Source organism: Canis lupus, chromosome 4 (assembly GCF_011100685.1).
Source record: "Canis lupus familiaris isolate Mischka breed German Shepherd chromosome 4, alternate assembly UU_Cfam_GSD_1.0, whole genome shotgun sequence".
Taxonomy (NCBI): Eukaryota; Metazoa; Chordata; class Mammalia; order Carnivora; family Canidae; genus Canis; species Canis lupus.
The window spans coordinates 13,510,586-13,535,940 of NC_049225.1; the positions used below are offsets into that span (position 1 = coordinate 13,510,586).

Below are 25,355 nucleotides of genomic sequence, written 5' to 3' on the forward strand. Positions count from 1 at the left end.
CTGTGCTGGCCAGTTAGTTCAATGCAAAGATGATGCTATGCTCCATTTAAAGAAAAATACTGTTGAAAATGACAGCCTCACCTTAATAGGGCTAAAATTCTGTTGCTTAGATAAGCAACCTTGCCAAGTGGTTTACCTCTGAGAATGCTATTCTTCAAAGATCTCATTAACAATGAAAAAGTGGGGGGCACTGGGTGGCTCAGTGGTTGAGTGCCTGCCTTTGGCTCAGGGCGTGATCCCAGTATACTGGGATCAAGTCCCACATTGGGGTCCCCACAGGGAGCCTGCTTCTCCCTCTGCCTATGTCTCTACCTCTCTCTCTCTCTCATGAGTAGATAAATAAAATCTTTTTTAAAAAATGAAGAAGTTGTGGTCTATAAGGGAAAAAACTTCCATTTCACACCAAGTTCAGGGGAAATCAACAGGATTTTTTTTCCATAATTACGTCTTGCCATGAATATAGTCATATGTATTTCTATTCATGACTAGATTATAAATTCTTTACGAGTAAGGACTATGATTTTTGCATTCCCATGATGTTCAACATAGAGGTATTTAATAAATACTCAATGTCTTAAATAAAGTATAAGAAAGGGGAGGAAACAGTGGAAGTGATTGATTTCAAAGCAGTCGAAAGCCTTCTGAATCTGGGGCCCCTCTGTGGCTCAGTCAGGTAAGCATCTGACTTTGGCTCAGGTCATGATCCTAGGGTCCTGGGTTGGAGCCCGACATTGGGCTCCCTTCTCAGCAGGAAGCCTGCTTCTTCCTCTCCCTCTGCTTCTGTGCACATTCTCTTTCTCTCTTTCTCTCTCTCTGATAAATAAATAAATAAATAAATAAATAAATAAATAAATAAATAAATAAATAAATAAATAAATCTTTTAAAAAAAGAGAGAAAAGAAAGCCTTCTAAATCCCTAGCCTGAAAAAAATAAAATAAAATAAATCCCTAGCCTGTTAAAAGGAAGTAATAAGCATTTGATTTGCAATACTGAAGAGCACAGTTGTGGTAAAAAGTCAGGATCAGGATTCAGAGAGCCAGAATCCCTGCCCCCTTACAGGTCCTTATGGCTGGACTAAGAATCAAATTGACAGGAGATACACTAACAAGAGGAAAATAAAATGTAATAGGCATACATACTGGGAATCCACACAGACATGGAATGCCAGAGACAGGCAGGCAGGGATATATATATCATTCTGAACTAAGCAGAACGAGGTAGGGATTTGGGACCTCAGAGGAAAGGAATGCATTTCACAGAGTGAGAAGAAGAGCAGATGTTTGGTAATTAGATGTTTGCCCTGCCATACAGATGGGTCACTCAGATAAAATTTATCTCTGTTAATAACCCTTATCTGTGAAAGACCTCCGGTGTGGATTCTTCTGTGTAGTTAGATGAGAGACAAAGTTTCTCTTGAATCCACAGGGTCTCAAGTGCCTTTAGTTCAAAATAATCCACATGTCAAAATTCCACATTCAGAGGGTGAGGGGGTCTGAGCCCCTTAGCCCCCTCATCTGGAACTTCTGTGGGAGTTTCACATATTATAAGTTGAGCTGGTAGGTTGTCTTGTCTCATCGATCCACTAACTTAGTCTTGACAATAGATGAGTTAGGTCAAACTCGTTTCAGGATGTATGATATAGGTATATTCTCAAAGTTAGACCGATGATTCAAGTAATCAGGTATTAAATAAGGGGCATTTCTGTGGAAACAAAAGAAAAACAATGGTAAATGATTGGATCAAATATTAAGACAGTTTCTGAGTTTTGAGGGCAGCCAGCTGTGAGGATATCTAGTTGTCAGACTTCAAGTATCTTGAGTGAGGATAGGTAATGCAATCTTTTTTTTTTTTTTTAAGATTTTATTTATTTATCCATGAGAGACACAGAGAGAGAGAGAGGCAGAGGGAGAAGCAGGCTCCATGCAGGGAGCCCGATGCAGGACTTGATCCAGGATCACGCCCTGGGCCAAAGGCAGCCACTAAACCGCTGAGCCACCCAGGGATCCCCCTCTAGTGATATTTTTGAGTGGCCCATAAAGCAAGAGCACAAAGATTGTCTGTGCCTGAGCTGTTATGGTGATTTCTTTGCATCAAGTCATTTAGCTTGTGGAGCTTCAGAAAAAAGGGCAGTTTTAGTTCTCAAATGATTCCAAGTTAGAAAGATAGGAGAAAAATCAAAATGTTAGATGGAAAGCTATAACTAAGCATTGAAGAACACTAGAAGAAATGAGGATTTAGTTCATTTTATAATGAATAGTATTAAAATATAATATCTACAAAAACATGCTATTCAAACATTTTCTCTATATTACCACCTTAATTTTTACCAAAGATAGCCAAATTAACATTAATTTGTTTGCAAAATAAGTCTAGTTGCAAAAAACCCTCAGCCTAATTATTTATGTAAATGCAGCAAGAATAGTGATTGACCAGGGACGCCTAGGTGGCTCAACGGTTGAGCACCTGCCTTCGGCTCAGGGCATGATCCTGGGACCCCTGGGGTCCCAGGATCAGGTCCCACATCATGCTCCCTGCATGAAGGCTGCTTCTCCCTCTACCTATGTCTCTGCCTCTCTCTGTGTCTCTCATGAATAAATAAATGAAATCTTAAAAAAAAAAAAAAAGGAATAGTGATTTACCATATAGAGTCTTTAAAACTTGCTTTGGGAACACCTGGGTGGCTCAGTGGTTGAGCATCTGCCTTTGGTTCAGCGTGTGATCCCGGGGTCCTGGGATCAAGTCTCACATCAGGCTCCCCATGGGGGAGCTTCTCCCTCTGCCTCTGTCTCTGCCTCTCTCTCTCTGTGTGTCTCTCATGAGTAAATAAATAAATAAAGGGAAAAAGGGGAGGAATAAAACTTGCATTGTTGGAACTTTTCATAAGGAATCTCTAGATTGAGCTTTTAATAGCCTCTCAAGGTCAGAAACCAAGCCAAATAATTGCCATCAGATTTCACCTGCAATATCTATAGATTTGGGTGAGTTCTTCCCTTCTTGAGTTCCCCAAAATACCCTGAGGTTCCTGCACCTGCCAGTAGCTGACCTTCACTTTCTTTGTAAGGCTGCTAGGAAATCTATAAGCAAGGTATCAATCTGACATTTCTAAGGGGGCTTTATTGGCTCCATAAAGCCAAACTTAGTTCCTTAAAGCTGTCTAGTTACATCTGAGCCTATGCAGGTCCGTCGCAGATATGACATTCCAATCAAACCCTTAGTGATATAACCAGCATTTTCATTTGTGTCTTCTCATAAGGATAATGGATCCTTATTGAACTTATGCAAATAAAGATATTGCCATAAAAATATAAGAATACTCACTGAGAGTTTCTGAATTCTGGAAGGATCTGGAAGGGAGAAAAGATAAATGTTTTAATTTGTTCACAAAAGTATGTTTGATTAAATTGCTGTAAGTCAGTTATCTTAAGAGAAAGTTTTCTTAACTCTGGGAAATTTTTTTTTTAAAGTCAGCAATGTTTCAAACAAAAGTCATTAAAAGTATAATTATCTTCCTCAATTCAGTTAGTCTCATATTATTAATTCTTGCTCTATGTAAATCTAATTTTTCCACTACTTCTGGAAATTTTTACCCAGTTCGGTTTTATGATCTTAATCTTATCAGAAACCTGTAATCAGAGTTTTTTTCCATGAGTCTCACTGAAGATGAAGCACATTTGCAGGAAACTTTTATAGAGGAATCTGAGTAAAAGTATAACTGTCTGTAAGTGATAAAAGACCTAAAAATAGCCATGGTAAAAGATAACAAACACTATTATGTTAACTATACCAGAATTAAAATTTTAAAAAGGTTAATAACAAAAAAATACATATACTACACACACTACACACACAATTTGCATATATACCATGCATACTTCATACACAGAACACAAATACAAAGACACACACACACAGACCTCTGATTTGAGTTCATTATAATGCAACTGACAAGGAAATTTGTAATTTTTGTGAATACAACACTTCAAAATAATAACATACCAGCCAGGAGTGCCTGGCTGGCTCAGTCGGTTCAGCCTCCAACTCTTGATTTTGACTAAGGTCATGCTCTTAGGGTCATGAGATCGAGCCCCCATGTAGGGCTCTGCATTGGGCATGGAGTCTGCTTAAGATTCTCCCTCTCTCTCTGCCCTTCACCCCCCAACCTGGTATGTGCAACTCTCTCTCTAAAAAATAAAACTATAGGGACGCCTGGGTGGCTCAGCAGTTGAGCATCTGCCTTCACCTCAGGGTGTGATCCTGGAGTCTTGGGATAGAGTCCCACATCAGGCTTCCTGCATGGAGCCTGCTTCTCTGCCTATGTCTCTGCCTCTCTCTCTCTCTCTCTCTCTCTCTGTCTCTCATCAGCAAAGAAATAAAATATTTAAAAAATAAAAATATAATAGTAATAATAACAATAATATTAATAGCATACCAGGACATTAGATTTCTAGGAGTTTCATGTAATTTTAGAACACCCGTTTTTATAACATCTCTATGTAAATATAATCTAACAGTGTTTAATACCACTTATTTGACAATGCTTCCAAGTAATTTAACGTAAGCCTCATTAGTCTAATTTTTCACAAATTTTTTTTTTTTCTCTTGAAAATGTTCTAGGGGCCCTGGAAAATTTCAGTTAGATTATGGTGAAAAGACTTCTTTTTATTTTTTTTTAAATTATTTATTTATTCATGAGAAATGGGGAGGGGGCAGAGACACAGGCAGAGGGAGGGGGCAGAGACAACGGGCAGAGGGAGTAGCAGGCTCCATTCAGGGAGCCGGACGTGGGACTCGATCCCGGGTCTCCAGGATCAGGCCCTGGGCAGAAGGTGGAGCTAAACCACTGAGCCACCCAGGCTGCCCAAGACTTCTTTTTAGAATTTGATGTTGGAAACTATGTCAAAAAAAAAAAAAAATCAAAAGATTTGAACATTTGATTAAGTAGAATCACAATCATTAGGAAACAATATTTAATTATCCATTTCATCAAAGTGACAATAAGAAATCTCAAAGGCAAATGCAGAAGGCCACATAGTTGTGAATAAAATTTAGCTTTTAATAATCGTAAGACTTAGTTTTATTAAGTAATCAAAGACCTGATAAATATGGGAAATTATTTCGGTAAACATTGAGCCATTGTTTTTTAAGCAGATAAAAGGTAAAGAAAACTTTTCTTTACAATTTCTTATGAAGAGCAGACCAATAGTTTAAGAAACTTTCTATTTCTAACAAAGAGAAAAGCTGAATCTCACTCTTAAACCAGCATATTTTTAAAACTCTTCCAATTCCAATCTTAGTCCTGATCATGCATAAAATTATTTTTCAAAGATTTCCCTTCACAAACCTTCCACAACTTTCATATTTTGTCCTAAGCCTTCTCTAAAAACCAGTCTCATTTTAGGGCAAAATTACTTTCTTTTCCCTCAACAAAAATGTATTCCCATTCCTCATACCTTTCTTATCAAAAACACATCTTATTTTCCTTGCATACAGAGTTGCTTACTTTATCATTCATTACATTTGTAAGAATATTAATTTTAGGGGTGCCTGGGTGTATCAGCCAGTTAAGCATATGCCTTTAGCTCAGGTCACGATCCTAGGATCCTGGTATTAAGCCCCTCAGGAGGCTCCCTGATAGCAGGGAGTCTGCTTCTCTTCTCCTTCTCCCTCTGCCTCACCCTTCTGCCTCCCTCTCCCTCTCATTCTCTCTCTCTCTCTGTCAAATAAATAAATAAAATCTTTAAAACTAAGTAAGAGTATTACTTTTAGAAACTTTGGTCTCCAGTGAAAACTAAATAACCAATTTGTGAACTGTTTCTTACACTAGAATTCTCTAAGATGCACAGATTTATTGATATGTTTCATTTCATAATTTTTAGAAACATGAATTTTTTTCATAGTGAGATCTTCCAGTAAAGTATAAAACATTGTTTATTAACAGACCCAAATTCATCCATAGTTTTTCTATAATAAGACAAAAGTAGATAAATAGATAGTAGATCATGATCAGTACTCAATGTTTCACTATTTTGTCTTATTCAGAAATTATCTAAATTGTCAACAAACTTTACTTATCATTTAACTTAGCAAAACTCTAAATTATTAGGTTACCAAAGATTTTGGAAGCTATTTAGAAGCTTGGCTGCAAACCTTTTTATTTCTTTGTATCTATTTCATTTACTTGTTCTTAACAATTATGCTTAGACTACCCACAATAACTTCATAAGGCATTAGACATAGTCAGCCATTATTCTAAAGTTTTTTCCTAACAAATTTTGCAACAAAAATACCATGAACTTATTTGACTTCTAGTAAACATAAGTAGAATAAAAGTTTGTACTCAATGCTGATAACTCTAAAGACATGTCTATTTTAATTAAACCAACAACATTAAATTAGCTTTAATAACAAATATTTTGCCAAGTCATGTGAGCTCGAAAAACATTTGGGTTAGTTTCTACCTTTCTGAGCTTTAGAATGCCCAATCCTTAGAAGCACATGTCTTCAAACCAACTAAATAGAGCTCTTTTACATATTAATTTTAGCAGTACCATCTGGAGGTAGAGAAAATATCTCACATTTACTACATACATAGACACACATGACAGGAACACAGACACACAAACTAAGACAAGATGTAAACAAAATCTTAATTTTGTTTCTACTAATATTTGTGGAAAGGACAGTATAGGCCCAATTTTTTAAATCTTCCCTCTATTCACTTATTTATTTTTAAGGAAAACTTTTCCTTAAAGTTTGCATGTCAAAGATTGGCTCTTAGATCCTAGAGAAGGTATTTGTATCAAAATTTATATTGAAGGCAGAGAGAATATCTAAGTTTTTTGCAAGGTGCATGTTTGTAGCATATCTGCCTTGTTATCAGAGGTGCTGGAATCTGGGGATAAAAGCCCTTTCAGTAGTTTGTATTTTTAAAAGGCCTCCTTCCCTCTTTTTTTTTTTTTCCTTCAGTCTCAGGAGATTGTGGGTTATGTTTACATTTCACAGACATGATAAGATTTATAATTTCAAGGAGTAGAGAAAGAAAGTAAAGAAAAAAATCTTTCAGAGTTCCGGGTAATTGCTATTTAAAATTTACCCTTCTTTTTAAAATACAGAACAATTTTGACCCAGTATCCTGATTATTTTTTAATAATATCCACAAACTTCTTGAGAGAAACAGGCAAAGTTTGGAGATTAGTAAAGATGGATAGGCTTTAACTTGTTTTTAGGGTTGTAGTTCTGGTTTTGCAGAGATTTATAAGGACAGTTGTTCCTAATTCCCCAAAGAACTGGATTAGGCCTTGAATATCAAAGAATTAGCCCATCTTTTTAATGAAATTCACTTTTTTATATCAGGGAGAATTTTAACTAAACTGAGAGCCAAAAGATTTATGCCTTTGTAAAGTCTGTATAAAGCATTTTAACAAAAGCCTTATTTCTAGATGCAGTTTCACCTTGGTTTCTTTTAGTCCCTGACTACTGGCCTTGTGCAAATCAGTTGTAGGAGGGTCTAGGAGAAATGTTGGTCATCTATTTCCTCAGAAGGAAGGTTGTGAATATGGCCAAATAATCTTTCTAATTACTCTCTAAATGTAGGAGGATCTTTTGAGAGGTAAAAGGGCTTTAAAATTTAAAAGCTCTCCTAGTGTCCAAAGGACATAAATTTTTTGTGGTGGGGGTCTAGGATACTCCTACAAAGAATATTGTATAGGAATGACTGAGGGTAGACAGAGCCTGATTATAGAGCTCCAGAAGATAGGAGCAAAATGAGTCAATCTCAAGTGCTTTTGTTAAATTCATTTTCTGGCTTTTAGTATTTATGTGAGCAATCTCTACACGTTGAACCTAGAGTTTAGGTCAGAGCAATCTCTATAAATCTTGTAGGCAAACAAGCTAAAACAGACAGATGCAATCAGATTTTAATAAGCGGAATTTATATTGGATGTGGACATTTCTTTTTGTCTGATGTCTAATTTCTGTTTTTTTATCCTGTCAAGGGAGTCCCTGAGGCTAGCCATTATACTAATAAAACAATTGAGAACTCTTTGTAATATATATATACCCAATTTAAAGGATCTATTATCTGGCCAATAGTGACTCAAACCAATAAACCTTTTAATGGCTTAATCAAAGATGTAAGCGGTGTTCAGGCATAGATGATGCAGCCTCATGATCCAAAAGTTTACCCCTAATATGAATCTAAGAAAGCAAAAACCTTCATTGCACAGGTGGTGAGGATGGTGCAGTGAAAACAGTGTATCTGGTCTCCCACAAAAATGTGAGATGCCTCCAGTCACAGACTCACTAATCTGCAACACCAGACAGGTGCTCTTGAACCTTTCTAACACTAACAAGCAACACAATTTCCCACGGGCTGGAAACTCTCATGACAAATGCCCCGAGAACTGGCACAGCCAAACCCAGAGAGAAACTAGAATCCCCAGTTTATTTGTTTGATCACCAAGGTATACCCCATAAGTACACTCTCCAAATGGTGGAGAACAAAAAGAATAATCTCACTGGGGACGCCTGGGTGGCTCAGTGGTTTAGCACCTGCCTTCTGCCCAGGGTGTGTTCCTGGAGACCCGGGATCAAGTCCCATGTCGGGTTACCTGCATGGAGCCTGCTTCTCCCTCTGCCTGTGTCTCTGCCTCTCTCTCTCTGTCTCTCTCTGTCTGTCTCTCTCTCTCTCCGTGTCTGTCATGAATGAATAAGTAAAATCGTAAAAAAAAAAAAAAAAAAAGAAGAAGAATCTCATTGTTCACAAAGCCAAGCTCTTAGGACATAGAACAAGACAAAAGGAAAAGTCTAACTCTTTCTTTGGGTCTCTCAGAGTCACACTAATACCCAAAGAAATGTGCCGTGGGGTGGGAGGCTGTGTCTTATTATTATTATTATTATTATTATTATTATTATTATTATTATTAAAGATTTTGTTTATTTGAGAGAGAAAGAAAGAGAGCACACAAGCAGAGGGGAAGGGCAGAGGAAGAGGGCGAAGCAGACTTTCCCCTGAGTAGGGAGCCTGACTCGGGACTCAATCCCAGGACCCTGAGATCATGATCTGAGCCAAAGGCAGGCTGAGCCACCCAGGTATCCTGAGACTGTGTGCTGTTTTACAGTGGACCTCACTGCACAGAAGTTTTCTTAAAGTTAGCAAGTGACCTAGTGTTAATCTAACCCATTCTGTGACCAATTTACCTATCACAGGAGTCTTCTTGAGGTGATAAACCCTCTAACACCTTTGAAGTAGTCAACTTGTGCCCCAAAATTTTGTGGCTTTAGCTTCCAAGATGTCTCTTAGCAACAAACAGATGACAAACCACATGAAAGACACAAAGGAAACAGAGACCATCTCTGGGAGGAAATAGATTAGTAACCAAAGAGTACTCTGCCAAATTTAACCAAAGAGTCACCAGACTAGTTCCACAAATATTCTCTCCTGCTAATCTAAATTTAGAAAGAGAGAAAATATTCTTAACCACACTCGCTTCAATGGAGTCTGCAAAGAGAGATTCCGGGAGACTGACATGGTAAGAAATCTCACCTTCTTTTGGCTGCATGTCACATGTCCCAGGATCTTTCAGCTGCAACAAGGTCTGTGCAAGCCATGTCCAGTGACCTAAGTATCCTACCAACCATGTCCACTGTCGGCAGCAAGAATTCCTTTCCCACACAGATCCTTCTGGCTGGACTAAGAATCAAATTGACACAAAATACATTAACAGAAGAAAAATCAAATGTAATAGGCCTACATACGGGGAATCCACAGACATGGAAATGCCAGAGACAGGCAGGCAGAATAGGGTATATATGTCATTCTGAACTAAGCAGAACGAGGTAGGGATCTGGGACCTCAGAGGAAAAGAATGCATTTCATAGGGTGAGAAGAAGAGCAGATGTTTGGTAATTAGATGTTTGCCCTGCTATACAGATGGGTCACTCAGATAAAATTTATCTCTGTTAATAACCCTTATTCTGGGAAAGACTTCCAATTTAGACTCTTCTGTGTGATTAAGGAAGGGACAAAAGATTCCCTTGAGCCTGCAGGATCTCAAGTGCCTTTAGCTCAAAATAATCCACATGTCAAAGTGACACATTTCAGGGCCTAGGGCAGGGGTGGGGGTGAGGGGAGGTCTGTCCTAAACCCCTTCACTACTCTGAAACCCTAACGTCAACTTTTTCAGCCTTCATTCCCTCCATTAAATATGTAATCTAGGGCAGCCTGTGTAGCCCAGCGGTTTAGCGCCACCTTCAGCCCAGGGCCTGATCCTGGAGACCCAGGATCGAGTCCCACGCCAGGCTCTCTGCATGGAGCCTGCTTCTCCCTCTGCCTGTGTCTCTGCCTCTCTCTCTCTCTCTTTCTGTGTCTCTCATGAATAAATAAATAAAAATCTTTAAAATAAATAAATAAAGTAATAAATTAATCTTTAGGGTCCTTTCCAACGTTAACAATCTGTGATTTCACCAAGACTTTCATCTCAGCAGCTGAAAAGATAAGCCTGAGATTCAACTAAATAAGACACACTGCAATTAACACATTTGTACAAAAAATATAGAAAAAAAGAGCAACCAGAATATTTGAAGATACTTGGACCTACATTCTTCATTCACTCATTTGTACATTCATTCATTCAAAAATACATTTTTAATACTCACCGATATTTTACTAGATGTAGAGAGAGGAATGAATCCTACAGATATTTTTTTAAATACCCAATACATTCTAAGCTCTCTAAACAAGCAGAAGAGAAAGCACACAGCTTGGAGCATATATACCTGGCTGTAGTCCATAAAGCTCAGAAAGGAACATTCCTAACTTGGTGCTCCATAGAATCTGCCCAGTTTCCCTTGCCAGGACATGATGGGTCAGCCACAACACTTGATATTTAGATGCATCCTTCCTAGAAATAAAATTTAATGCTATGAGGACAGTGGGGACAATTTGGTCAATGAATGTCATCAATTATAAGATATTAGACACTGCACAGGAAGCTTAAAATGCCCTGAAATCTGAGAGGTCATATATGAAAGAAAATTGATAGCAGTTTTCCCAAAGTGGGGAACACCCCAAAAATTTATAGGACATTACCAATAATTAATATGGAACCAACATAAACTTTTCTAAACAATTTCAGATCAACCTAAAATAAAAACTGAATTTTTTCCATTTTCCCTATAGAAAATTTTACAAAGCTGCTGTCAGGGTTCCATCTTTACAAAATCCAGACTCTCCTCAGGATTTATCAGTAGGAGAAGAATTAGGGAAGACAAACATCAAAATAATTCGAGAAGGCTTCCCAGAGTGGGTAGGATGGGACATGGGCTTTAAAGGATGAATAGGATTCAGAACTTGTTAAAGGGTGAATTCAGAATTCAGAAACTGTTTGAGTTAATTCACAACTCAGGAAGAGTCCACAGAGCACTCCGTCTTCAAAGCCATGCTATATTCCAGGCATGCCAGATGATTGTCTTGCAAGGTGCCATCTCCAGTTGATTGGTGTGGGTTCAATGGAGAAGAGTGCTGTGATCAGCTGGTGATGAGATCAGAGACAGGGGAAAGGGGCCATGTGTGCCACATGCTTGCCTTACCTGCTCACATCTCTCAGGGACCTGTTTTTCACATCACAATGAGAATATTTTGTCCCAATTCAAATTTTATGCATCTTCTCCTCAAGTTATGCCAATGCTGACTTCTTCAAAGTTAACTTCTCCTTAAGTTATGCCAATGCTGAGGTGTTCTAGTAGCAAGATGAGAGAAGAAAATAAGAAATGTTTGTTTTCAGGAAAGAGTTTTATCACTTTCTCCCCAAATTTCACTGCCCTTCACATTCTCTGTTTCCCAGACAGCAGGATGTGTGTAGCTGAAGGTGAGAATGTGGAAGTTTCGATATTGTGCCTGTAACACAGGCATAGAGGTCTATAGGATGGCCACTAACGGAGGGAGAGGGAATCAATGTGGCAGGATGCCAGGTGAAGAGGGGCTCAGTTGAAGGGCCTCTCTGTGTATACATTGTTTTCTCCACTTATTCCCCTTTGGGATGTAGCTCCTTTGTTTTCTCACTTGTAGAAAACAGTGGGATTTATGAAAGAGGGGCATGAAGAAGCAGAAGAGCATCTGTGTGGCTTTGATGCCCTCCGGGGACATGAGTATGGAAAGGCCAGAAAAGTCCTCTCATCTCCTGGGTCTTCAGCCACCATGTCTCTGGAGCTGCTGTGCCCCATGTACACGCCAGCCGGCCCTTTACCATATGCCAAACATATGCCATTGTTTCTTGTGGTCAGAAACAATATAACCAAATGGAAAGACTCTGGCCTCAGGCAGACCTTGGTTTGAATCTGACCTCCATCAGTGATCACCTGTAGGATTTGAGTTAAAATTATTCATTTCTCAGAGTCTCAGTTAACCTACATGTAAGAAGGTATTACAATAATATCTATCTCACATTATTGCTGTAGTGATTAGAGAAACTGTCCCCTAGTAGTCCCTCCATAAACAGGTATTAGCACCCTCATGATTATTATTATCATCAATAACTTCTGGTGAGAGAGCCTGTGGGAAAGGATTGTCAGCTGCCAGGGGCAGCAAGGCCTAAGAAGGTCCAAAAACAGTATGGACATGGGCCGTATTTGGAAGTGTCAGAGGATTACTGTGGGAGTGAGAAGAATGGTAGAGTCAGGCATGAATGGTTGGGCAGCTTCCCTTGCAACAGCAACACAAAATGTCCTTCCAGGGCCTTGATGAGAGTAACTGTTCCTCGGTGGCCTTGACAGGAATTCAGAGAATGCAGGAAGTAAGCTTGGACAAACATTCTACTTCCTTCCAGACAATTCCCTCTCCCTCCCCCCAGCTCTAGGTCCTGTTTTCATGGAGGACATGACTGCGCTTCGCTGCCAGTCAACTCTAATAATATGCAGGAAGTACCCACAATATGCCAAGTCTTGGGCTAACCTTATTAGTGACCAAAGCAGAGTGCCTGTCAGAGACACTGCAATTTGAATACAGAACCAGGAAACTGTATTAACTAAAGAAAGCCAGCTCTACTGTCAAAAGGCAGGTAAGCCTGCAATTTACCACTTGTGACCAGCAATGTCTGTCAAAACCTTCCAACTGGGAACTAGCTGAGCAACATACTGGCCTAAATCCAGTGTATTAGTCTCCTATGGCTGCTCTGTAACAAATAATCACAAACTTGATGGTTTAAAGAGCATAAACTTATTTTCTTAGTTTTAAAGAACAGATTTTTGAAATGAGTTTTATGGGGCTGAAATCAAGATGTCAGCAGGCAGGTTCCTTCTAGATGCTGTAGGGGAAAACATGTCCCTTACCTCTTTCAGCTTCTAGAGGCTGCTGACATTCCTTGGCCTTGAGTCGCATCACCTTTTCTCCCCTCACTCTGGCCTCCTCTGTTGTCATCAGATCTCTCCTTGCCTCTCTTTTATAAGGACACTTGTAATTACATTTGGGGCCCACCTGGATAATCCAGGACAATCTCTCCATCTCAAAATCCTTTAACTTAATCACATCTGCAAAGTGCCTGTTGTAAGATGATGATCACAGGTTCTAGGAATTAGGATCTAGATATCTTTGTTTTGTTTTTTAAAGATTTTATTTATTTATTTATTTATTTATTTATTTATTTATTTATTTATTTATTTATTCATTAGAGACACACAGAGAGAGAGAGAGAGAGAGAAAGAGGCAGAGACACAGGCAGAGGGAGAAGCAGGCTCCATGCAGGGAGCCCAACGTGGGACTTGATTCCGGGTCTCCAGAATCAGGCCCTGGGCTGAAGGCAGTGCTAAACCACTGAGCAACCCGGGCTGCCCAGGATCTAGATATCTTTGAGACCATTTCTCAGCCTACCAGAGTTGTTATGTTTAAAAAATGGCTTGTGCTGCCTCATTTTTAGGTGTGATACAGTAGAGACATTTGAGCCAGCAAGGGAGACAAGACAGATCCCTTGGCACATTGAGTTAGGTGTGTTTCAACCCTAGGGCTAGGATCTTAAAAGTTCCTGTGTAAGGAAGTGCTTCAGGAATCATAGCAGTGCAAAGGCCTTCTGAGAAGAGATGGAGTTCCCCCATCTTAGAAATGAGAAGACTATTTGCAAAATGCCGTGAGGTAACTTGCCCAGATAATTCAACCAGACTAGAGCCCACATGTTTACACTCTAAGCCTCATGCTCTCTCTTCTATTTCTTGAGAGACCTCTGAACACAAATCGTTTACTTAATAAATGTCCAAAAGTTTGCAAGCTAGCAAATGTTTCTTTCGTGGAAGGAGTATGGGAAAACAGCCCTCTGAAAGCCCATGCAGGTAGAAATTCACTTTCTGAGCACCTGAAATGCATATGAATTGTAGTGCTGTGTTTTTTTTTTGTTTTTTGTTTTTTTTTTTTTGAGCCCACTTTTGTTCCCTAAGGTCTGGAAACTTTCTCATAGGCCTTTTCAAGTTCAGCTGGCTTTGCTCGTGGGATAGAACTTGTCAAGAAATACTGATCTTTGCAGGGGGAGAGGAAATAAACCAGTGGCTCTGTGCAAAGTGGACACCCTACCCCTACCAGATTCATTTGAAGGACTTTATCTTCTGTCATCATACCTTATGCTTCTCAAGGAATGCAGGGTCCGGTGCAGAAGCATCAGCATCACTTGGGATTTGTTAGAAATCAAATCACTGGGCCCCACCCCAGATCAGTTCTGAAATCTGGAGTTGGGGTTCCGAAATCTATGTTTTGGGGCACCTGGGTGGCTCAGTCAGTTAAGCATCTGACTCTTGATTTGGGCTCAGGTCACCATCTCAGAGTCCCTGGATTGAGCCCCACCCCATGCTCCCTGCTCAGCAGGGAGTCTGCTTGCCCGCCTCTCTCTCTGCCCCCCCACCCTGCCCCAAACAAATAAATCTTTCTTTTTTTAAAGAAATCTATGTTCCAACAGGCCCTCCAGGTGATCCTGATATAAGCTAAAATAAGAACCATGTCCTTAACATAAAGTCAGGCTTTTGTAGGTGAAGGGGATAGTGGGCAGGAGAAAAGGGTAAGAGCAGGGATCCCTGGGTGGCACAGCGGTTTGGCGCCTGCCTTTGGCCCAGGGCGCGATCCTGGAGACCCGGGATCGAGTCCCACATCAGGCTCCCGGTGCATGGAGCCTGCTTCTCCCTCTGCCTGTGTCTCTGCCTCTCTCTCTGTGACTATCATAAATAAATTAAAAAAAAAAAAGAGTAAGAGCAGAGTTTGCTTCTCAAGTTGAGAATGACCATGGAAATTATGACGGTTAAGGATGTGTTTTCCTAATAGGTGTGTTGGGGTAGAGACCTCTCTTCACCGTGATCGACAGGACAAAAAGAATTGACAAAGGACTAAATAGTGTGGATAACACCGTGGGAAAGATTCTAGAAGATCCAGGAGTGTAATTTGGGGCGACAGCAAGAACAATTTCAATTTCAATCAGTATGATAGGGAAACTTGGAATACATAGAAAAAATGTCTTGCTTTCCAATAGCCCAGAGACCTGAACTTTTTTTTTTTTTTTTAAGTTCTGTCTTTGAGCAAAAGAGTAAGGAAAGAAAGATGGATTCTCAGCAGCAAAATCATTACCAAACTGACAATTTACCAGATGACAGGAGCAGAAATTTGTTTCACCAAGAAATAATTTTGGAGCCTCCTATGGGAGGCAGCTTCGGTCCAGATTAGTCATAGTGGGGTGTGAAGTGAGGTGGAGAAGGATTCTTTTCTCCACTTAGGTCAGGGTGTGAAATATGAGGATATATGATACTCTTCAAACTGGCAAGGAGCAGAACTTCCTCCTAACACCTGAAGGGATATGGATCTAGGGCAGTGGTTCTCAGCTGGGGGCTGTTTGTTTCCCAGGGCACATTTGACAACATGGAGACATCTTTAATTGTCACAGCAGGTGGGGCTGCCACTGGGGCCTAATGAGTCAAGGCCAGGGGCCCAGCTGAATACCCGACACAGCACAGGATGGCCCCCCACAGAATTATTCTGTTCCAAAGGTCAAAAGTGCCAAGGTCAGGAAACACTCCTCCAGGGTAAGGTGCCCCGCAGACCCCATCTCAGTCACACATTGGGTATCAGGCTTCCTAGTGAAAAACCTTATGTTTGCAGGCAGCAAAAGTTGTACCTTTGAGTATTTAGATGGAGTCAAAGTGAGAATAATGTTAAGTGATTGGGAGACCTGAGGGTAGGGACAGAGAAAGCGGTAGAGACTGATGGCTGGACTCACAGAGGAGAAAATCAAGTGAACAGATCAAGGAGACACCCCCATCTTCTCCATCGAGAAGCCACCTTCTCCTAGCCCTTTCCCATGTGTGGGTAACGGCTGCCTTCACATCAGCAACTCCAGCCTTGCAAGGGGGCGGGAGTGGAGGATACATATAACTTTGGGACGGGAACTGTGCTATTTATCTACTCTGAACACCAAACACAAATTACACCCATCCTGAATCACCAGCACTGATTCATCATTTAACTAGTGAAAGTAAAACCTATTCATTATAAAAGGAACCCTATAATGAACTTCTCCATGACCTTGTGTGATGAAAGATCCAAGAGGCTACTATTTCGCACTTAATGTGTGCCAAGAACGCACTGTGTATTAAACATGAAGATCTGTCCGCTTCCCATCCAGAATCACCCAAGGCGACCAGATGTACGATTAATAGAGATTTGAATACAATTCACTAAAAGTAAAGAAGAAATAGAAATCTGATTTCTACCCACCTCTGGCATCTTTCCTCCAAACTACTTGTACTTAAATATCCGCCCTCCTTTTTTCTGGTCTACTTAATTAGATAGTGATAATGTAAAAATTTGCAGGTAAAATATAAGTCTGTTGAATTTTTGTTGATTTTTACTGCTCTTCTAATTAGAGTTGTGTAACATTTCTAAGTTTCTCTTAATTACTTTTTAACCCCCTAATTAAAATTGCCTGCAATTTAATTAACTTCTAATTAATTCATCCACTTCACAAAGTGGTCAAGATAAAGAAATTTGGGGTATAGTTTTCAATATGTAAATTGTAATTACAGCAGTTGTAGGTTTTGTTTTGTTTTTTTAATTGGGTGATTTGACTAGAAGACTAGATTTGACAGTCTTCTTTCAGGACATTTTGCCCTGATTCCCCACCTATCAGAGCACTTGGTGGAAATTTTGCTTTGGCCTTAGGACCTCTGGAAACCATGAAGGATGAGACCACTAACTTCCCTGGTTCTTAAAGAAACTTTTAAGGGCACCTGGGTGGCTCAGTTGGTTAAGCATCTGCCTTTGGCTCAGGTCATGGTCCCAGGATCCCCGGATTAAGTTCCACCTCTGGCTCCCCGCTTAGTGGGAAGTCTGCTTCTCCCTCTGACCCTTCCCTCTCTCATGCTCTCACACACTCTCTCTCTCAAATAAATAAATAAAATCTTTTCTAAAAAAAGTTTTTAGAATTGGAAAGAAGAAATGTCATGAATATACTTGGTTATGTATTCATTCAGTCTGATAAAATCACAAGAGCTAAAATTCTTGCTGGATAGAAAATAGACACACTTAGAAGCTTGTTAATTTTTTTCCTGGTCACTGAGTAATAAAGAATAATGAGGAAACTAGTCTGGCTCTGCACAAGGGCTACCAGAGTCAGGGAGAGGAATTCATGTGCCTAAGCCAGAACGGAGGGGACAAGCCTCATCACAATTAATGCAATTATTGTTAAGAATGTCAGAAAACAAAGACATGATCTGAAATAAGATTTAGTTTTCTACTAAATGGAACCATTCCTTTTTTCTCTGATCTCAAACTGTGATAGGCTTGTCTGTATGCACATACGCATACACTTCCTACACATAATTTGTTTTGTTTTGTTTTGTTTTGTTTTGTTTTGTTTTGTTTTAAGAGCTTGCTCGGGTAGGGTTGGGCTCCTTACAATTGTGCAGCCAGTGCCTGGGACAGATCCTGCTACATGCTGGGTACCAATACCAGTTTTATAAATTTTTCTTGACAGGCCTAGTGATAGAATGAAAATCATTCCTCAGCTCTACAGCACAGGAATGCATGACTACCAAGAGCATGGAATTCACAATAGCGACATCGAAGAGAACCAATTAACATGATTAGAAACTGCCACAGTCGATAAAATTCAGGGAGTTGCTACAATTGAACAACTTACTCAGCTTAAAATAAATTCATTCATTCATCCAATAAACATTTGATGAATGTTGAAAGCCAGGGGCTGAGCTCCTTTGCAGGGAACCAAAGACTAAAGAGAATGTAAAGGGTGCCAAGACTGTACAGTTATAACAAAGTGAGATAAGACTCAATAAAGGTGCTTGTGAGATGATGGCAGTGATAAGGTCAGAGGCTCCAGACTCAGAGTGTCCAGATTCTAGACCCTCATCACTGGTAGTTACAATTCAGGCGGCCTAGAAGGGTATTTACTCTACTAAGCCTCCTGATCCTTACCTGTAGAATGGAAACATAGTAACTCCTGCCTTATATTGGGATTCTGATTATTATTATTATTTTTGGGGGGGGATTCTGATTATTAACCAATCCTTCTAAGGTACTTACAACAATGCCTGGGACATAATAATAAATAAATGTTGGCACTTCTGCTACTGCCACTACTTCAATAGTATAAAATATGGAAGGAGGGGGATCCCTGGGTGGCTCAGCGGTTTAGCAACTGCCTTTGGCCCAGGGCCCCATCCTGGAGTCCCTGGATCGAGTCCCGCTTCGGGCTTCCGGCATGAAGCCTGCTTCTCCCTCTGTCTGTGTCTCTGCCTCTCTCTCTCTTTCTCTCTGTGTCTATCATAAATAAATAAATCTTAAAAAAAAAAAGAAAAAGAAAATATGGAAGGACATGCTACTTAATGAGAGAGGAGACAATGAGAGGTGATTTTTAAAAAACTTTTATTTAATATACAAAAAACCCTTCATTACTTCACCACATTAGAACAAAAAGTTTAAACTAAAATCACCTGTATTCTTAAGTGAACTTTTTTTAAAAAGACTTATTTATTTGTTCATGAGAGACACAGAGAGGGAGGCAGAGACACAAGCAGAGGGAGAAGCAGGCTTTCTGTGGGGAATTCAATGTGGGACTCCGGACTCTACCCCGGATCCCAGGATCAAGCCCTGAGTGGAAGGCAGATGCTCAACCACTGAGCCACCCAGGGGTCCCTCAAATGAACATTTTGATGCGTATTGTTCTACAATGTTTTATTTCCATTCGTAGAGATACTACTATACATACTATTTTGTGTCATATTTTCCCACTATCACTGTCCATAAATATATATTTACATCATAACCATTAACAGTTCCATGTGTTCATTGTATAATTGCATACTATTGTATTCAGATACTTGTCTGAGTTATTTTTCTTTGTTCTATTAGTAACAACACTGTAATGAGTATTTCCCTCTCCATCTCTCTCTCTCTCCCTGAGTTGTCTGATAATTTCTTTCTGATTTATTTCTAGAAGGTAGCAAATATACAGCAACAACTAAACTTATTTTATTTTTTCAATAGATAAAACATTAGCATTTCCAAATACAAAAAAATATGAAAACCATAATTAAGATATCTTACTAACACTCTGAATCCATTCATCTTTTTTCCCATTTCCTTCCATCATAGGAAACCATTATAATTAGGATATTATGCAAATGTTTAGTACTGTTATGCAAATATTAGCAAATTCTCTATATATATTTGTATTTTTCCCATTTCTTAAACAAAAGCTAGCATAATATACTCAATGTTCTGCATTTTTCCCCCCATTGGAGATAATACCATTTTTGTACATAAAAAACTTTTTCTTTCCTTCCCTCCAACTTTCTTTTTTAAATAGTAGTATAGATTACATTTTGGGGAGATATCATTTAAACAAGTTTCTTATACATTGACTTCCTGCTGTAATCCCCAGGTTTGGATAAATTTGACCCTGTCCTCTTCTCCCCACCATCCCCTCATCACTAAATAATGGAAGGATGGGAAAAGCACGTCAGTGAGCAAAATGCCTGGATTGTTCCAAACCCTTGCTGGACAGTTTCTACCATTTCCCCATCTAGGTTCTTGGTTTCTGGGGTTTCCTTTCAAACAGAAACTTGCAATTAGACCATGAGAGACATTTGCAACCACATGCTTTATGAGTTTACACTGACTCTGACCAAAAATAGTGTGGAAAACACAGGTGTATGACACCAGAAACCTCTCCCAGGCACAGGATCAAGTTAATTCTGTATTTATATAAACCATTTTCTTACCCTCCATGACTTCATTCTTTGTTTACAGCACAGAGCCCTCCCAAAATCACCCCCTGACACATTTCCAAGGAATGGTAAGAAGTTCAAGATTCCTAATTGCTGTTTATTTCGTTTGCATGTATATTTTCTAATTATGGTACAATTACCATCAGATGATGATCCCATGGCCAGGTCAACAAGAACTGGAGAAGAGACAATGAAACTTGAACTAATAACTATTTCCTCTCTTTGCCTCACACCCTCAAAGCTTCTCTCTCTCTCTCTCTTTCTCTCCCCCCTCCCCCCAATTCTGGTTGACCTTCAGTTTCTCTTGAAATTACTGAATATATTGCTTCCATTTCTACCAGCCAAACTTGAGGCCTTTCTGCTCTTCTTACTAGCACCTTGGCTGATCCTTATCACTGAACGAAATGTCAACAAAGCAGATGAGGTTTCAGATAGAATGTAATGGGGGTTGTCAGGAGATGTGATGATTGGATAGCTTGGGATGGTATTGTGACAAAAGTGGGTAGTTTGCTAAAAGGCTAACTAAGGCTTCATTATCTCTATGATGGAATGCTCCTGAATAATTTTAAGGAAAGTCATCATATGGCTGTGGAGATTGACGAGACACCGGAGGGAGGACAACCAGCTAGGCATTTATTGAAATGGAAGACTTAACAACTGATGAGAGCCCAAACTAAAAAAAAAAAAAAATCACAGTGACAATGGAAATAGAGGAAAAGGTAGAGTGGACTTGTTGAGTTAGGTGTGGTTGGAGAAGAAAGTGTCAGGATTAACACTGAAACTTTGGACTGGGTAGAAATGGAGAGATGATACTTGATTGGGGAAGATAGCTGAGGTTAAGACGTCAGGAGGAAGACAGGGTGGAGCTCTTCAGTAGAGAGAATGCGGCTCAAAGGACAAGTGGGGATTGGCAACATGCACCATTATAGAGGTGGTAGCCATGACCTTGGGATTCCACAAGACCACTCCAAAGATAATGGAGTGAGAAGAGAGTGCCCAGGATAAAATCCTGGGAACCATGAGAGAGAGAAAGACATCAGTCAATGAAAGACATGAGGAAGCAGAAGCCATGGGTAAGACGAAAACCACTTACCACAAGGAGGCTGGTGTTAGGAAGGATGTATCTTTTAAGACAGTTTCAAAAGAAAAAGTTTTGCCAACAGTATTGAGTGCCTCATAGAGATTATGTAAAATTATACTAACTAAATAAGTACTTTTTTTAAATAAGTACTTTTTGTCTGACTTTTCTGCATGTGTGAATAACAAAATAATTTGTTTCTGTTAAATAACCTAATGAACCTAATATTTTTTTTCAAAATCCCTGTATAGCCTTCCCTTCTACCTTCCCTCTTTGTTAGAGAATCAATATGTATTTGTAATCAGTATGTAAATACCATCCTTGTGCCACCCCCATCACTATTTATCACTATTTCACTACAAAAACTATTTATTGGCCCCTTACCATGTGCTAACCCTGTCCTGTCCCTGTGGCTTCAGAGAGAAACAGTCTCTGTCTCAAGGCTTACACAGTCTGTATTCTTGTCATCCATTCTTGTCACCTTACACTAAACAAGTAGAAATCACAAGCAGGCTGTGGGGGAATGCTGGACCAGAGGGCAGCACACAAGCGCTGGGCAGGTGGAGAGCAGAGAAAACAGCGGGAGCCAACCTGTCTGGGATATTTGCTTCCCCACTGCTTCCCCTTGACACTCCCCAGACTCAACTACCCAGGCTAAGGGGTACTTCCCTTGAAAGCCCATTCATCCTGCCTTTCATGGAGAGAGAAATAATTAATTGTGATGTTCTTGTACCTGGGCTCTCTACCCTGGGGCTTACCCCACTTCCCAGCACCCACCCAGTCAGGGACTGGGTGGACTTTGGCATTTCCCAGCACATAAGGCAGGCAGTCCTTCCAGGAGAGGAGGACTTCACAGGCTAAAATAACCAGATACGTATTTAGAAAGAAAAATAACTTAATGATTACAGATTTCCTTAGAAGCACGTGTTAGAACAAAAGACAAAGAATTTAGGGATTCCTGGGTGGCTCAGCGGTTGAGCGTCTGCCTTTGGCACAGGTCAGGATACTGGGGTCCTGGGATCGAGTCCCGCATCGGGCTCCCTGCATGGAGCCTGCTTCTCCCTCTGCCTGTGTCTCTGCCTCTCTGTATCTCTCGGGAATAAATACATAAAATCTTAAAAAAGAAAAAAAGACAAAAAATTTAAAGTCAGTCTAAAATATATACATAAAAAAGACGAAAAAAGTAACAGTGTAAAAGCAGAAATGATTTTAAAAAGAAAAACAAGTGCAAAAAATGTTATGGGAAATAAAATAGATTGGATAAATATTAAGAGGATCCAACTGAGGAAATTAGCATATTGGAAGATGATATTGAGGAATTCTCAACAAAGGAAGGTGGAGAAGAAAAAAGCAAAAGAAAATATAAAAATATATTTTATATAAAATATATAAATATTTTTATATAAAATATAAAATATAAAAAATATATATTGCTTCTTATATAAAGCAAAAGAAAATATAAGATGATTTTAAAATATAATCTTAAAAGCCAGATGATATGAAAGAATATAATTGTGGGGTACCTAGCTGGCTCAGTTGGTGGAACACATAACTCTTGATCTCACTATTGTGAGTTTGAGTCCTACACTGGATACAGAGATTACTTTAAAAATTTTTTTAAAATAAAAATCTAGAAAAAAGAAAAATATAATTGCTAACATATGAGTACAAATAGTCATCAAAGTAGAGAAAAATAGAAAGAGGGAGGAGTAAATATTTGAACAAATATTGGAGACAAATTCTTCAAATAAAACAAGGATAAAAGACCTAGAGTCAAAAAGCCCATAAAGCCCCAAAATAAGAAATTAAAAAAAAAAAAAAAAAAGACTTTTCCCTGGATCTATTTGAAATTTTAAAATGTCACATGAAAAAGAAATTCTAAATCTTGCAGAACAGCAATATATATGTTTTAAAAAGGAAAAAGGATTAAGGACCTAGAATTTTTTAGCAACTGAAATATGAGGACTTGGTAAAAAGATTCTCAGATGTTTAAGGCCTCAGAATGTTTACAACACAAAGACCCACCCTAAAAACAGTTTTAGATAACATACAAATAAAAGGAAACAAGTGTAAAAAGTATGAGATATATGAAGATCTTCAAATGTTTGGTAATGTTTGTGTTTACCTTAAAATATCTGTATTAGTTTTCTCTTGCTACTGTAACAAATTAGCACAAATATAGTGGCTTAAAATAACATAAATTATTCACAGAATTTACAGAATCTTACAGTTCTGTAGGTTAATAGGACAACACCTGTTTCACTGGAATGAAATCAAGGTGTGAGCAAGGCTGCATTTCTTTCTGGAGGCTCTAGAAGAAAATCCACTTCCTTATCTTTTCCAGCTTCTAGAAGCTGCTACTCCATTCCTGGGTTTGTAGACCATCTCCAAAGCCAGCAACCTTGTTTCTCTCTAACCATCCTTCCAGCAAGTCATATTTTCCTCTGACTCCTTCTTCCACTTTTAAGAACATTTGTTAAGGACTGTTGATTAGATTGAGCAAACCTGGACAATCCAGGATAATCTCCCCATCTCAAAGTCCTTAAACTTAATCACATTTGCAAAGTCCCTCTTGCCACACAAGGGCAAAACATATTCACAGGTTTCAAGGATTAGGATGTGGACATTGTTGGGCGGTCATTATTCTGCCCACTATAATATTTATATACTAGGGAGGGCAAGAGAAAGCATATCCATAAATACCCCAAACTTAATAGTTTAAACATTAAAGGCACGTGAGAGCATGCCAAAATGGCAAGATATATAATGATAGGGTTAAAAGAAACACAAAGAAAGGTAGTAGATTTTGAAATAATTAGTTGCAATTATAGAAACAGATCATTTTAATAATTAATAATTATAATAAATGTAAGTGAACAGAACTTGGCAGTTAAAAGAGGTCATCATATTGTATAAAAGCAAAACTGAAATCTAGAAACCTTGTTTAATCAAATGTAACATGCCATCAAATCTAAAATGTATATTATATTTTGTAAATCTAAGTGAAAAAGAAGAAATGCAATCCATTAGATCATAACAAAAGCTTTCTGATCACTTAGACTTTATGCTAATTTAAAGAGCTCTTTTAGATTTAGACACGTAATTTATCATACATAACTATTATGTGCATATAAAAAGTAAAATAGAAGCAAACTAAATTGATTAAAGTGTTTCCAAAATTTTATCACATTAAAAAAAATGTTTTTTATCACATTCACTCAACCTTATGAATCACCTTTCCATTTGTCAATATCCGTACAATACTATGGTTTGTGCCATCAAGAGCATTGGTGATTCAGCACTTCCTAAAATAATCTAAAAAGGAACTGAAAGCTGTGGTCTGGGCTCTTAGGATAGTTTCACAATTATGTAGAGCTGATCTGTTTTGTTTACTTTGATTTTGTGAATAATGCCAAACATGTTTGACTCATACTTTCTCTACTCCTTTCTCACAAACATTTGGTTCTTAGGGGCTAAGAGAGAGTCCACTGTAGTTTCGTGGAATTTTTTTTTTTAAAGATTTTATTTTTTATTTATTCATGAGAGACACAGAGCGACAGAGAGGGAGGCAGAGGGAGAAGCAGGCCCCATGCAGGGAGCCCGATGTGGGACTCCATCCCGGGTCTCCAGGATCACAACCCCGGGCTGCAAGTGGCGCTAAACCGCTGTGCCACCGAGGCTGCCCAGTCTCTCCTGGAATTTGATTCTGAGCCAGTGAGCCAGTGACATTCATTCTTCAAGTTTTGATTCAGATACTTTCTTCCTTTTTTTTTTTTTTTTTTAAGTAAGCTCTAGGCCCAATGTGTGGCTTGAACTCACAATCCCAAGATCAAGAGTTGCATGCTCCACCAACTGAGCCAAACCAGTGCCACGATACAGGTAGTTTTGATGCTTACGCATGTTTAGACAATGATATTCAGACCACCTGTCTGACAGATTGTTAAGGCTCTATTGATTGTAAGTCAAATCTGATTTCAAAGTAGTTTAAATACCAGATTTTATATATATCTT

At 39.0% G+C, this 25,355-nt stretch overlaps 1 long non-coding RNA gene across 2 annotated transcripts; it reads right to left on the reverse strand.

Moving 5' to 3' along the window:
* Positions 1 to 912: 912 nt before the first annotated feature.
* LOC111095702 lies at positions 913 to 20,533 on the reverse strand. Of its 2 annotated transcripts, XR_005357566.1 has the most exons (6): positions 20,407 to 20,533; positions 11,591 to 11,739; positions 10,778 to 10,902; positions 9,546 to 9,692; positions 3,320 to 3,345; positions 913 to 1,702 (listed from the first exon to the last, which is right to left on the reverse strand). It is a non-coding gene; the product is annotated as an uncharacterized LOC111095702 (long non-coding RNA). The 2 variants fall into 2 exon arrangements; XR_005357565.1 differs by lacking the exon at positions 9,546 to 9,692.
* Positions 20,534 to 25,355: the final 4,822 nt, after the last annotated feature.